Here is a 16,298-nt window from a genome sequence, read left to right on the forward strand (position 1 = left end):
GGAAAACAATGAAGGTAACCCTTTTAAAGAGGCTTCTGGGTGTACTCGACCAATCCCTTCGAGGGGAGGATGAGGAGCAGATGCCGGATGTTGACGTGATTGAGGAGGAGTTGCTGCTGCAGCAGATCGATAATATACGGGCGTGATGCCAAGCTCAACGGGAGGCTAGACAGAGCTGCTGTCGGAGAACCTGAGAGAGCTGCAGCGCACGCTACAGGAACAGAAGAGCAAGACACACTGACAGACACCACCTCCCTGTCTCTTTCTCTCATACCCCCATACCATTACCTGGTTACTCCTGAGATGACGGTAGTGTGATCTCGTTGATACTAGGTTGTGTTAGGTGAAATCACCCAGCGCCACCCTTGGTGAGTAGCCCTCCAGAGCCAGGGTCCAGAGGGTGCATCTCAGTCTATACTCCAATAGCCTATACTCCTTTCCTTCATCTGCACTGATGTGAATAAACTGCACAATAGCATTATTTCTTTGCCGATCCTGATTGCCCTACCAAGTGCAGGTCAAGGAGAGGAAGCATCTACAGACTTGAGGCTTTCTCAGGTTTTGACAGCCAAGTCACTAGAAGAATGCCGACCACGAGATGCATTTAGGTTGCGTTTGATTTTCTCGCTCATGTACTTACTAATAACACTTCTATAAAGGTGTCTGTTAGGAGCCCAGGTTGGTTTTTATTATACTTGTATGGTAAGAAGCACAAGGGCAGAGTATCATCACTTACAGACAGATGTCTGTATTCGGCCACTGGAGAGAGGATTCAAGGGGTCATAAGGGAGGTTATTTGAGGCCAGACATCGATCTGCAGTCCTGCTACACAATAGATATCTTATGTAGAATCAGGGTTGCATTCAAGATCACATGGTTTTGAAAACATTCACTCAAGGGTTGGGCAATATGAGACCTACGATATGCTACTCCAAATACTGCGATAGCCGATATAATTGATTTGCACGTTTAATGACCAGATAATTCCAGACTATGCCATTTTTGTCCTTATATTGTATTTAATCACATCGACCCAACCTTGGTTTACTCTGAATAGTTTAAAATGGCAGCTATGAGTGTCATGAAAACGTGTTGTCTGCACACAAATGCAGCCCTGAATACTAAGCATGTCTAACCTCAAAAAATACAAAAAATATCTAGTTAACAGAAGAAAGGAAGACAAAATAAGGACAGAAGAAAAAGGAAAAGAAAAAGGACAACAAAGTGAAACCTCTAAAGAAACAAGAGACCATAATACAAGAAACAGCACTATAGAGAGATAGAACAACAACAACGCAGCCACTGCCAGCTAGCCTACTTCAGCAGTACTGTATCATTTGAATTATTTTAGTCAATAAGATTCCTGCTACGTAAGCTTAACTTTCTGAACATTTGAGACGTGTAGTCCACTTGTCATTCCAATCTCCTTTGCATTAGCGTAGCCTCTTCTGTAGCCTGTCAACTATGTGTCTGTCTATCCCTGTTCTCTCCTCTCTGCACAGACCATACAAACGCTCCACACCGCGTACAATGGTCCCAGCAGACCCACGTGGAGTTCCAGGTCTCCGGTAGCCTCTGGAACTGCCGATCTGCGGCCAACAAGGCAGAGTTCATCTCAGCCTATGCCTCCCTCCAGTCCTCGACTTCTTGGCAGACGTGGATCACCACAGATAACACTGCTATCCTAACGTGTTCTCGCACACCCCGAGAGCTTCTGGTCAGCGGGGTGGTGGCACCGGGATCCTCATCTCTCCCAAGTGGTCATTTTCTTTCTCCCCTTACCCATCTGTCTATCGCCTCCTTTGAATTCCATGCTGTCACAGTTACAGCCCTTTCAAGTTAACATCCTTATCATTTATCGCCCTCCAGGTTCCCTCGGAGAGTTCATCAATGAGCTTGATGCTTTGATAGCTCCTTTCCTGAGGACGGCTCACCTCTCACAGTTCTGGGCGACTTTAACCTCCCCACGTCTACCTTTGACTCATTCCTCTCTGCCTCCTTCTTTCCACTCCTCTCCTCTTTTGACCTCACCCTCTCACCTTCCCCCTCTACTCACAAGGCAGGCAGTCTGCTGTTCTTCCACTAACCTCACTGCAACTCCCCTCCAAGTCTCCGACCACTACCTTGTATCCTTTTCCCTCTTGCTCTCATCCAACACTTCCCACACTGCCCCTACTCAGATGGTATCTTTGTCTCTCTCCCCCGCTACTCTCTCCTCTTCCATCCTATCATCTCTTCCCTCTGCTCAAACCTTCTCCAACCTATCTCCTGATTCTGCCTCCTCAACCCTCCTCTCCTCCCTTTCTGCATCCCTTGATTCTCTATGTCCCCTATCCTCCAGGCCGGCTGTCTCCCTCCTGCTGCCGTGGCTCGGCGACTCATTGCGAGCTCACAGAACAGGAAATGGAGGAAAACTCGGAACCTGGCATCCTTTCACTCCCTCCTCTCTACATTTTCCTCTTCTGTCTCTGCTGCTAAAGCCACTTTCTACCACTCTAAATTCCAAGCATCTGCCTCTAACCCTAGGAAGCTCTTTGCCACCTTCTCCTCCCTCCTGAATCCTCCTCCCCTCCCCCTCCTCCCTCTCTGCAGATGACTTCGTCAACCATTTTGAAAAGAAGGTCGAACATCCGATCCTTTTGCTAAGTCAAACGACACCGTCTGCTCATGCCCTACCCTGTGCTCTGAAGATGAAATCTCCAGTCTTGTGACGGCCGAACAACCTGTCCGCTTGACCCTATTCCCTCCTCTCTTCTCCAGACCATTTCCGAGACCTTCTCCCTTACCTCACCTCGCAACTCATCCCTGACCGCTGGCTACGTGTCTTCAAGAGAGCGAGAGTTGCACCCCTTCTGAAAAAACCTACACTCGATCCCTCCGATGTCAACAACTACAGACCAGTATCCCTTCTTTCTTTTCTCTCCAAAACTCTTGAACGTGCCGTCCTTGGCCAGCATCTCTCTCAGAATGACCTTCTTGAAGTCATTCAACTGGGACTGCTCTTCTCTGTATCACGGAGGCCCTCCGCACTGCTAAAGCTAACTCTCTCTCCTCTGCTCTCAAGACCTATTTTCGATACCCAAGATCCTCCTCTCCACCCTCTCCGAGTTGGGCATCTCCGGCGCGGCCCACGCTATTGCAGACAGGTCGCTCCTACCAGGTGGCGTGTCCTCACCACGCGCTCTCACCACTGGCGTCCCCAGGGCTCTGTTCTGGCCCTCTCCTATTCTCGCTATACACCAAGTCACTTGGCTCTGTCATAACCTCACATGGTCTCTCCTATCATTGCTATGCAGACGACACACAATTAATCTTCTCCTTTCCCCCTTCTGATGACCAGGTGGCGAATCTGCATGTCAGATATATCAGTGTTCACCACCTCAAGCTGAACCTCGGCAAGACGGAGCTTAATGATCTCGCCATCACGGTGTCCTCCTCCCAGAGCGCTATCCTGGACAACACCCTGTCGTTTCAACTAACATCAAGGCGGTGGCCCGTGTGCTCTACAACATCCGGAGAGTACTGCCTCACACAGGAAGCAGCGCAGGTCCTAATCCAGGCACTTGTCATCTCCCGTCTGGATTACTGCAACTCGCTGTTGCCCTGCCTGTGCCATTAAACCCCTACAACTCATCCAGAACGCCGAGCCCGTCTGGTGTTCAACCTTCCCAAGTTCTCTCACGTTCCTCCGCTCTCTCCACTGGCTTCCAGTTGAAGCCTCATATGGTGCTTGCCTACGGAGCTGTGAGGGGAGTAAACCCTACACCCAAACAAGGGCACTGTTCAACCTCTGGCCTGCTCGCCTCCCTACCACTGAGAAGTACAGTTCCTGCGCAGCCCAGTCAAAACTGTTCGGCCCCCAATGGTGGAACAAACTCCCTCACGACGCCAGGACAGCGGAGTCAATCACCACCTTCCGGAGACACCTGAAACCCCACCTCTTTCAGGAATACCTAGGATAGGATAAAGTAATCCTTCTCACCCCCCCTTAAAAGATTTAGATGCACTATTGTAAAGTGGCTGTTCCACTGGATGTCTGCTAAATGACTTAAATGTAAATGTAAATGTTGTGTCATTTCGGGTTAACATTGGTAGCAGAAGATGGCTAATAACTACAATGTGCCACAAGCTTTGACAGTGTTACGAGAAATATTTTGGTTGCAATGACGTACGACATGGTTCTCCCGGATGCAGTGTGTGAAGATTGAAAATTTGCTTGGCCCATAATGAGGGTGTCTGTATGTTAAAAGCAACATTTTGCAACAAATGGTGTGACTAGCAGAAAGGCTGTGGCTGGCCTTGAGGTGTAGGCAGCTATCATGAGTTGTGGGAGACACGTACAGAACGTAGGCAGTTAAACACTGTCTTTTGTTAGAACTCAAACTTAGCAATAACAGGAACCAGATAACGGTATCTAGGGTATGAGCGCATAGATATTCTACACAGCAACAGTTACATCTATCAACAGGAGCGCCCGGGGCTGGGACCAGCTCGTGCGCCAACAATCAACGATAGGCTGAGAGAGTTTAAACCACGCCCAGTCTCTACTCTGTGACAGGCCGGCTCAGAAGCAGGAACTACTTCTGTCAGAGTATATTATAATATCTTTATCAGGAACAAGTCAGTTCTCTGTTTGCCCTGCAAGGTGTGACAGAGAGCCCGTATATACGAAAATTGCATTTACCACTTATTGCTTAGCTAATAAAAAATAGCTAAGTGTCATACTTATGCTGATACCAGATTCGATTGACGCAACCCTAACAAGTGTTCGCTTTCAAGTTGCTAGATACTGCCTGTCTAGATGGTAGGGAGAAACAGTTGGCTTTGACTGCTTCTACTGTGTTGACTTTTGCATCTATGAAGTCGGCACTAAAAATAATATTTGGTGAAAAGACGTCTGTCGCGCCAATAACAGATGGAATGCAAGTGAGTGACGCAGCATATTACACCGAGCAGCAGAGAAAAGGTGCCAACAAGTCACGTTCTCAAGACAACCTGAAGAGGGCGCCATTTCCCGACACAAATCCACTGGACAAATATGGAAGGAGATCAAAATGTGCTATATGTCAAAGCACTTACCATTGGGTTAAAGACTGGCCTCATAAAAATGAACAAGTTAAACTAACAGAGGAAAATGCAAACACAGAGAGAACAGTGTAACATTACACTATTTTCAAATGAATCTGATACAGTGATTTTTATAGTTGAATCCTTAGGATCTGCTGTGATTGATACTGCATGCACACGGACAGTGTGTGGTGAAAAATGGCTTGATAGCTATGTCAGTGAACTGAATATGAAGGAAGTACAAAATATGATTAACACACCAAGCATCAGAGCTTTCAAATTTGGAGATGGGAGAATTGAATTAAGATTCCAGCAAAAATTGGTCAGACTAAGTGTCACATTGAAACAGAGGTGGTCCCTACAGATATCCCCTTACTATTAAGTAAAGCTTCCCTCAAGAAGGCAGGGGCTGTACTAGACATAACAAAATGACAAGGCATTGATGTTTTAACAACCAGTGACTCTTGAACTTACTACCTCAGGCCACTATTGTGTAAACATTTTGGACAAAGACATCACACAGAGTCCATGCAAAAATGATATTCTGACTGACACGGAGCACATGGAGATTCTGACAGTCACAGAGAACATGAACACAAAAGAAAAACACAAAGTATTGTTAAAGCTTCACAAACAGTTTGGACATGCTACAGTTGACAGACTTCAGAAGTTACTCAGGAGTGCAGGGAATAATGATGATGAGAGTATTTCCATTCTACAGCAGATAGTTAACAGTTGTGAGACATGTCAACAATACAGCAAACCTAAGCCCAGACCAGCTGTTGGTTTGCCACTGGCTTCAAGTACAATGAAACAGTGGCTGTAGATCTACATGAGTTAGGACCAAGTGTGTGGTACCTTCACATAATCGACCACTTCACACGCTTCAGTGCTGGAAGCATTGTGAATACAAAGAAACACAGTGAAATCGTCAAGCACTTCATTCATTCCTGGATATGTGTGCATGGCCCGCACCAGAAATTGTACAGTGACAATGGAGGAGAATTCAATAATAATGAAATAAGAGAAATGGCAGAGAACTTCAACATGGAAGTAAAGACAATGCTGCATACAGTCCATGGAGCAATGGATTTCTGGAGAGACACAATCAAACACTCACAGACATCATGCTGAGAGTGAAGCAAGATAATGGATGTGACTGGAACACAGCCCTAGATTGGGCTTTTATGGCAAAAAACTCAATGCACAATGTTCATGGTTAGAGCCCATATCAACTAGTGTTCGGGCAGAACTCTAATCTTGCCAAGATGGTGTGGTGATATTTATGAGACACGGAGGCATCGTTGTCAGGGTGCATCACTCAAGATTGCGGAAAGTAAATGATCAACGAGAAAGAGGGGCTGTTGCTGAGAATCAGTCTCCTAATGAAAATGACAAAAAGGACACAGTAACAGACACAAACCTACCAGATGTCGCATCCAATGATATGGACACTGAAACTGACACAGGAAATGAAGCAGAGACCTTCAACCATGCCACAGATTATACTGTTGAGTGTTCAAATGAGGAAAACATTCAACAGCCACATGTGTTAAGAGAACATGGTTGTTCCAATCTGAAAACTGAACAAACTGTTAAATACATGGACAGAGAAAGTGGTATTCCACATACAGCAACCATCATTGGACGAGCAGGAAAAGCCAAAGGAAAACACCAGAACTGGTACAACTTGCAGTACTCTGAACCAGCTACACTTTCTGGTATAGCAGGGTCAGCTGACCTGTCACTTGTAGATAATTTCAGGATTGAACCAGTGGAAGATCGAGAAAAACAGAATGACATTCAAAATGATGATGTACTTGAAACAAAGGACGTGTCATTTGACTCCGCTAAGCCAGATGAGCTCAGTAATTGGAGAAAAAATTGAGTGTTTGAGGAAGTCAAAGACATTGGTCAAAAATGTGTCTCAACAAGGTGGGTGTGTACCCTTAAAGAATCCTTAACTGGAATAGTGCCTAAAGCACGTCTAGTGGCTAGAGGTTTTGAGGAGCTGGCTGCTAAAGAACTCCCAAAAGACTCACCAACATGCGCCGCAGAGTCACTCAGATTGCCGATGTCAGTGATCTGCCAGAAAAAATGGAAACTTAATTCCATAGACATCAAATCTGCATTTTTGCAGGGAACAGAGCTGTCAAGGGACATTCACATCCGACCTCCGCCCGAAGCTAAAAGTGAAGGAACACTGTGGAAACTAAAAAAAGTGTGTGTATGGACTGGCAGATGCATCACTCTACTGGTACAACAAAGTCAAGGTAACAATGCTGAATACAGGTGGAAAAATATCACAAGTGGATCCTGCAGTCTTCTATTGGCTTGATCAAGACTGCAATGTGACTGGAGTACTTGCCTGTCATGTTGATGACTTTATCTGGGGTGGCTCACAGACATTTGCTACATCTGTGATTCCAAACCTCAAAGCTGTTTTCCAGGTCGGCCGTGAAGAGCATGATAATTTCTGTTATGTTGGCATAGAGTTTATGACAGTTGATGGAACAATACTGATGCAACAGGAGAGCTATATGTAACAGTATAACTTTAGACCGTCCCCTCGCCCATACCCGGGCGCGAACCAGGGACCCTCTGCACACATCAACAGTCACCCACGAAGCATCGTTACCCATCGCTCCACAAAAGCCGCGGCTCTTGCAGAGAAAGTGGAACCACTACTTCAAGGTCTCAGAGCAAGTGACGTCACCGATTGAAACGCTATTTAGCGCGCACCGCTAACTAAGCTAGCCGTTTCACATGCGTTACACTCACCCCCCTTTTGACCTTCCTCCTTTTCCGCAGCAACCAGTGATCCGGGTCAACAGCATCAATGTAACAGTATAACGTTAGACCGTCCCCTCGCCCATACCCGGGCGTAAACCAGGGACCCTCTGCACACATCAACAACAGTCACCCACGAAGCATCATTACCCATTGCTCCACAAAAGCCGCGGCTCTTGCAGAGCAAGGGGAACCACTACTTCAAGGTCTCAGAGCAAGTGACGTCACCGATTGAAACGCTATTTAGGGCGCACCGCTAACTAAGCTAGCCGTTTCACATCCGTTACATATATCAAGAATCTACAACCCATTCATATGGATTCTTCAAGAGCCGTACAAAGGAATTCCCCTCTGTGGAATTGAAGCTGATCAATTGAGGTCAAAGATAGGACAAATTTTATGGGTTGCTAGACAGAGTAGACCTGATGTAATGTTTGATGTTTGCAACTTGGCATCTAACACAAAACACGCCACTGTACAAACCATTCATGAGACAAACAAAGTTGTTCGTAAAACTGAAATCACAACAAGTGACTTTAAAGTTTCAGCATGTTGGAAAAGATGACTCTTTGAAACTAGTTGTCTTCAGTGATGCTTCGCTAGGGAACCTTACAGATGGAGGCACACAAGGTGGACATCTAATCGTGTTAATGGGTGAAGGAGGAAGATTCTCACCTATCTGTTGGCAGTCAAAAAGGATCAGAAGGGTTGTCCGAAGCACACTTGCTGGAGAAACAGTTGCTCTTGCGGATGGAATTGACAATGCGATCTTTCTTGCAACTCTGTTCTCAGAGCTTACCACTGGTGAGACAAAACGGCACATTCTACCTGTAGTTTGTGTCACTGACAACTACTCATTAGTTGATGCTGTGAAATCAACCAAGTCTTTCACAGAGAAAAGACTTCGTCTTGAGATTAGCAGCATCAAGGAACTTATTCAAGCACAGAGAATCCAACGGATTCTGTGGTCGACCACAAAGGAACAGCTTGCTGACTGTCTGACTAAAAAGGAGCATCCGCTCTCGTGCTCCTACAGGCTCTCAGTAATGGAAAGTGGCAGCTTGAGTAATACAAATAAAAACTGTCACACAACCCATTTGTAATGGGGATCTTGAATAATACTTGGACATTTCATTATGTTGTTGATGTTTTATTTGTCTTTAAAGAAAAGGGGAGATTGTTAAGTTCATGTTTTAAGTATCCCAATATTTCTGTTATTACGGGGCTATCACTCAGTCAAGAGGGCGCATGCGCAGAAAGTCTGGTAGTTGATGGACCTTGCCTTGAGTGTAATGGCGACCTTTGATGGTGTTCATATGATATGCCAAAGGGGAGGAGTTGCAGTCTACTGCAGAGATAGCCTGCAAAGTAATGTCATACTTTCCAGGTCCATACCCAAACAGTTCGAACTACTAATTTTAAAAATGACTCTCTCCAGAAATAAGTCTCTCACTGTTGCCGCCTGCTACCGACCCCCCTCAGCTCCCAGCTGTGCCCTGGACACCATTTGTGAATTGATCGCCCCCCATCTAGCTTCAGAGTTTGTTCTGTTAGGTGACCTAAACTGGGATATGCTTATTAACACCCCGGCAGTCCTACAATCTAAGCTAGATGCCCTCAATCTCACACAAATCATCAAGGAACCCACCAGGTACAACCCTAAATCTGTAAACAAGACGTTATCCTGACCAACTGGCCCTCCAAATACACCTCCGCTGTCTTCAACTAGGATCTCAGCGATCACTGCCTCGTTGCCTGTATCCGCTACGGGTCCGCAGTCAAACGACCACCCCTCATCACTGTCAAACGCTCCCTAAAACACTTCTGCGAGCAGGCCTTTCTAATCGACCTGGCCCGGGTATCCTGGAAGGATATTGACCTCATCCCGTCAGTTGAGGATGCCTGGTCATTCTTTAAAAGTAACTTCCTCACCATCTTAGATAAGCATGCTCCGTTCAAAAAATGCAGAACTAAGAACAGATATAGCCCTTGGTTCACTCCAGACCTGACTGCCCTCGACCAGCACAAAAACATCCTGTGGCGGACTGCAATAGCATCGAATAGTCCCCGCGATATGCAACAATCTGGACCCTCTATTTCTGAAACTATCCGCCGCCATTGTCGCAACCCCTATTACCAGCCTATTCAACCACTCTTTCATATCGTCTGAGATCCCCAAGGATTGGAAAGCTGCCGCAGTCATCCCCCTCTTCAAAGGGGGAGACACCCTGGACCCAAACTGTTACAGACCTATATCCATCCTGCCCTGCCTATCTAACGTCTTCGAAAGCCAAGTCAACAAACAGATCACTGACCATTTCGAAACCCACCGTACCTTCTCCGCTGTGCAATCTGGTTTCCGAGCCGGTCACGGGTGCACCTCAGCCACGCTCAAGGTACTAAATGATATCATAACCGCCATTGGTAAAAGATTACTGTGCAGCCGTCTTCATCGACCTGGCCAAAGCTTTCGACTCGGTCAATCACCATATTCTTATCGGCAGACTCAGTAGCCTCGGTTTTTCTAATGACTGCCTTGCCTGTTTCACCAACTACTTTGCAGACAGAGTTCAGTGTGTCAAATCGGAGGGCATATTGTCCGGACATCTATAAGTACCTAGGTGTCTGGCTAGACTGAAAACTCTCCTTCCAGACTCATATCAAACATCTCCAATCTAAAATCAAATCTAGAGTCGGCTTTCTATTCCGCAACAAAGCCTCCTTCACTCACGTCGCCAAACTTACCACCCACCACTACAACCTGTATGCTCTAGTCGGCTGGCCCTTGCTACATGTTCATCGCCAGACCCGCTGGCTCCAGGTCATCTACAAGTCCATGCTAGGTAAGGCTCCGCCTTATCTCAGTTCACTGGTCACGATGGCAACACCCACCCGTAGCACGCACTCCAACAGGTGTATCTCACTGATCATCCCTAAAGCCAACACCTAATTTGGCCGCCTTTCCTTCCAGTTCTCTGCTGCCTGTGACTGGAATGAATTGCAAAAATCGCTGAAGTTGGAGACTTATCTCCCTCACCAACTTTAAACATCTGCTATCTGAGCAGCTAACCGATCGCTGAAGCTGTACTCTTTTGCACACCAGTATCTCTACCGGCACATGACCATCTGATCATTTATCACTCCAGTGTTAATCTGCAAAATTGTAATTATTCGCCTACCTCCTCATGCCTTTTGCACACAATGTATATAGACTCTTTTTTTTCTTTCTTCTACTGTGTTATTGACTTGTTTATTGTTTACTCCATGTGTAACTCCGTGTTGTTGTCTGTTCACACTGCTATGCTTTATCTTGGCCAGGTCGCAGTTGTAAATGAGAACTTGTTCTCAACCAGCCTACCTGGTTAAATAAAGGTGAAATTAAATTAAATTAAAAATAGTAAACTTTGTTAAACTGGAACCTTGTCGTTGTGTCATTTCAAATTAACACATGGCCCTGTACAGCAGATGTTATCTAGAATTGAGATGAATCTAATGAACAAGTTGCTTTGATGGTAAGCTTGAATGAAGAACAGACACATTTGGGCTAATTAGCTAATATCATGTCATCCGGTGAAGCTCCCTCAGACTACCCAAGTTCCCTAAACGCAACCACATTTAGAAGAAGAATAGCTTCCTGAATTCCTAGTGTAGCAATAAGCGCCCTCCTGATAATCACGTTTCCATGAATACCAAGGGGAACATGGCTTTAAAATACACACTTCCACCATCCTCCCTCCAAAGGAATTGCAAAGCAATGCGATGTGACTAATAATTTATTCTGCAATGGTAGTGAGTGTATTGTCGGAGGGGGGCTAGGCCGATCTGACCCTGATCAGGTCTGTGATTCAATAAGATACAGATTAAAAGGATCACCAGCACTGCTGCGTTAACCTCAAATGGATTACAAACAGATTTAACACTGTACACCAACATAACCCCGGATGCCCTTGCATTTGCCTAGGCATTAACAGAAAATACACACATAAACGATACACAGTATGTCCATGGGATTGGTTTAAGCCTCACTTTCCCAAAGTAGATGAACCAACCAGATCCCCTTTTCTGGGGCACTGATCGAAACTGATCTGGGACCAGTATAGTTAGTGTGGCGTCAAAAAGAAACCATGTGACCTATTACTATTATACCTGTGCCACTTTGGTACAATAGCCCCAGTACATTGTGTCACCAGTTTATTGTGTGTTCATTCAGCTCTATATTAACACCAAATGAAACCTCCCTCTGGGGTTACAGAACAGGTCTGGATTGTTTGCCACACACACTGGAATGGGCCAATAGAGAGGTGACGTTAATTATACTCCCAGAGAGAGTGAACTGAGGTGAATCATTCCTGTACATTACCAGACACCAGTGATCCTAGAAAACAAGTGTAACCAAGACAACAGCTCTGGTGAAATGGTTGCCCGGGCTTGTTTATTATAATAAAGGGCAAGGCCCTGTTCACCTGACTAGGTGGAGAAATAGATGGGGGGGTGTGGTATTGGGCGTGGCCAACAGCGCCTTCTCCGACCAACATTTTTAGAGGCCCTCCCATGGCAGCAGAAACAAAATGTTGCTTTTTTAAAACAATTTTGTCTGCTATTCGCAATTCTAGACATTTTGCCATGGGGAAAAGAACGCATTTTACAGTTGAATTAAGCTAGTTTCCTGCAATTCTACACATTTTGCCATGGCTTGTGTTGTGTTCTTATGCTACACTTCATGACCAAAAGCTTGTCAAACATCTCATTACAAATCATGGGCATTATTTTAGAGTTTGTCCCCCCTTTGGTGCTATAACAGCCTCCACTCTTCTGGGAAGGCTTTCCACTAGATGTTGGAACATTGCTGCGGGGACTTGCTACTTGCTTCCATTCAGCCACAAAAGCATTAGTGAAGTCGGTCAATGATGCTGGGCGATTAAGCCTGGCTCGCAGTCGGTGTTCCAATTAATTCCAAAGCTGATCGATGGGGTTAAGGTCAGGGCTCTGTGCAGGCCAGTCAAGTTCTTCCACACCAACCTCGGCAAACAATTTCTGTTTGAACCTTTGTGCACGGAGGCATTGTCATGCTAAAACAGGAAAGGGCATCGTATAGAATGTCATTGTATGCTGTAGCGTTAAGGTTTCCCTTCACTGGAACTAAAGGACCTATCCCGAACCATGAAAAACAGCCCCAGGCAATTCGTTATTCCTCCTCCAAACATTAGTTGGCACTATGCATTGTGGCAGGTAGCGTACTCCTGGCATCCGCCAAACCCAGATTTGTCCATCGGACTGCCAGCTGGTGAAGCGTGATTCATCACTCCAGAGAATGCGTTTTCACAGAGTCTGCTCGGCCATGGAAACCCCTTTCATGAAACTCCCGACAAACAATTATTATGCTGACGTTGCTTCCAGAGGCAGTTGGGAACTCGGTAGTGAGTGTTACAACTGAGGACAGATTATTTTTTACTCGTTACAACACTCGGTGTTCCCGTTCTGTGAGCTTGTGTGGCCTACCACTTCACGGCTGAGCCGTTGTTGCTCCTAGACGTTTCCAATTCACAATAACAGCACTTACAGTTGACCGGGGCAGCTCTAGCAGGGCAGATATTTGACAAACTGACTTGTTGGAAAGGTGGCATCCTATGATGATGCCACGTTGAAAGTCACTGAGCTCATCAGTAAAGGCCATTCTACTGCCAATGTTTGTTTACAGAGATTGCATGACTGTGTGCTCAATTTTTATACATCTGTCAGAAAACGAATCCACTAATTTCAAGTGGTGTCCACATACTTTTGTATATATAGTGTATCTGTGTGACATAACAAAATCAATTGGGGGCCCCATGCCAAGACATTTGGGGAATTTTAAGGGAAACACTGCAATGTTGTTTTTGTAATACTATCACCCCTCTAGTATGTGATGTCTCTGAAACAATACAGTTATACTGATCTGTAGCATCCTGTATCTGGGCAAATATTGGTTTGCTTTGTGAGTAACTTTAACCAGTTGCCATTCCATTTCTGCTTTATTCCGTGCTGTAATTTAAAGTGCTTCCAAAATAATATGAACAACAGATTAGAAGGGAGCTTGTAATAGCTGCAGTAGGGCAGGATACTGGAGTTTTAGACTTGATATGTCAAGTCATGGAGTTGCTCCCAGTATCTCAGCGTCAGCAGGATAATGGAGTGGAACCTTTAGCACAGGGCAGGCCTCTGCTGATCGCTACAACCAACCAACCACAGTGAGAGAGTCGGTGTGACAAACAAATAGACAGAACCTCCGAGATGCAGAGACAGACAGACAGACAGGCAGACAGACACAGACATCAGGACAGGTTTATGATATCCCTCCCTCCTACTACGGTCCTTATTGTGGCATTCAGCAGTTTTGTACAGCAGAAGCACGCCACAGCCAAGCCGGTGTAAAAGACAAAGACTTAATCTGACAACATCACAAAGGCATACTAGTTTACCATTCATTCACAGTTCACCTTAGCATGGATTGCCATAACAACAGCAAGTAGCAGGGATGATGAGAAAGAAGTGAGGTTTACACAGCCTTGTGTAAATGCCAACTGTCACTTTTATTGAGCTGTTAATGTTCAAATGTCCCATCCGTGTGTGTGTGGTAATCTAGTATAGTGTTTAATTTCAAAACAAGGTCATGAGGATGTGTGAAGATCAGGTCATTGTTTTCTAGAGAGTTAGTGTTTCACTCTCTGTATGGTGAGTGCATTTTCTAGATAAGGTTAAAAGAAATGACTTGATTTCTCACTCAACACACCCTGTGCTGGTGAAATCTACCCAGCGCTTTCACTTGGTGGTGCATGTCTCTAGTCTGTTCTATTCTAGCGTTTATAATATAAAAAATAATTAGCCTGAAATGCAAGGTAATTTATTCCTTGAAAAGTAGTCCCCAAAAAGACTGAATGCAGATGCTTGGGGCAGAATACTTCACTTTTTTTATAGTCAGCCATAATACCTCTTCCATAATAAAATGTTTGAGATCTTTCGCTCTCATCTTTTGGAGTAAAGCCAACCCAAGGGACACCCATTTCTGACTACAATATTCTAACGGCTGTAGCATGACTTCACTAGCAAAAAGAATACATCTGAAGGACAAATAACCTGCGTTGTATAGGCTACAAAGAACTGGCTGAGGATGTAATTACTAGGCTTTTGCCCGTTTCGGGCTGCAGATGATGCTCCAGTATCTGTCACCAATTCAAATGTCAGTTCAATCCTATGTCTTGCAGTGCAATGTGATAGAAAAAGGCTATTCAAAACATTGCAACGATTGTATAACGATATATGCAATGGAGCCGCGCAAGTGAAGAGGCTACAATGTGTCCTCTTATTTCTGTGGGTAAAACTGTAGGCTATTTCGGCTATTTTCTTTTTTGTTGCCTTCCCTTTCCATTTGAGGGGCTTATTCGCTTTCCGGAAATATGCAAATGAAGACCACTGTATTAATTCGACAAGAGAGAAATGAAGCAGTATCAGCACCGCTGTCGCAGAGTAACCTCTGATGAAGATTATAACAGAACATGGCCAAGATGTTCAAATGTTCATAAATGACCAGCATGGTCAAATTATAGGTCTGGGACAGGTAGCACGTCCGGTGAACAGGTCAGGATTCCATAGCCGCAGGCAGAACAGTTGAAACTGGAGCAGCAGCACGGCCAGGTGGATTGGGGACAGCAAGGAGTGATCATGCCAGGTAGTCCTGAGGCATGGTCCTAGGGCTCAGGTCCTCCGAGAGAAAGAAAGAGAGAATTCGAGAGAGCATACTTAAATTCACACAGGACACCGGATAAGACAGGAGAAGTACTCCAGATATAACAAACTGACCCTAGCCCCCCGACACATAAACTACTACAGCATAAATACTGGAGGCTGAGACAGGAGGGGTCAGGAGACACTGTGGCCCCATCCGATGATACCCCCGGACAGGGCCAAACAGGAAGGATATAACCCCACCCACTTTGCCAAAGCACAGCCCCCACACCACTAGAGGGATATCTTCAACCACCAACTTACCATCCTGAGACAAGGCCGAGTATAGCCCACAAAGATCTCCGCCACAGCACAACCCAAGGGGGCGCCAACCCAGACAGGAAGATCACATCAGTGACTCAGCCCACTCAAGTGACGCACCCCTCCTAGGGACGGCACTCTATATTGCTTTAGAGATTTATTCCCTCTAAAAAATATATAAAATGAGGGAATTATTCAAATGTAACTCTTAATATGTCAATTGCAATTAGGTTAGGGCCTTATTATAGCCTATAATGACTGGCACAGTGAACATACTCATAACAAAGATACTGTAGTAGACAGTAGACAGCAAATTGACCTTAAGAATCTATAGCATGCAGGTGGGTCTTTAAAGAAAAAACTCAAGAAGAAGAAGATCAAAATAGCTGCAAGTTGTGTTTATTGAATGAAATGGGGTG

Source organism: Oncorhynchus nerka, linkage group LG21, assembly GCF_034236695.1.
Source record: "Oncorhynchus nerka isolate Pitt River linkage group LG21, Oner_Uvic_2.0, whole genome shotgun sequence".
NCBI lineage: Eukaryota > Metazoa > Chordata > Actinopteri > Salmoniformes > Salmonidae > Oncorhynchus > Oncorhynchus nerka.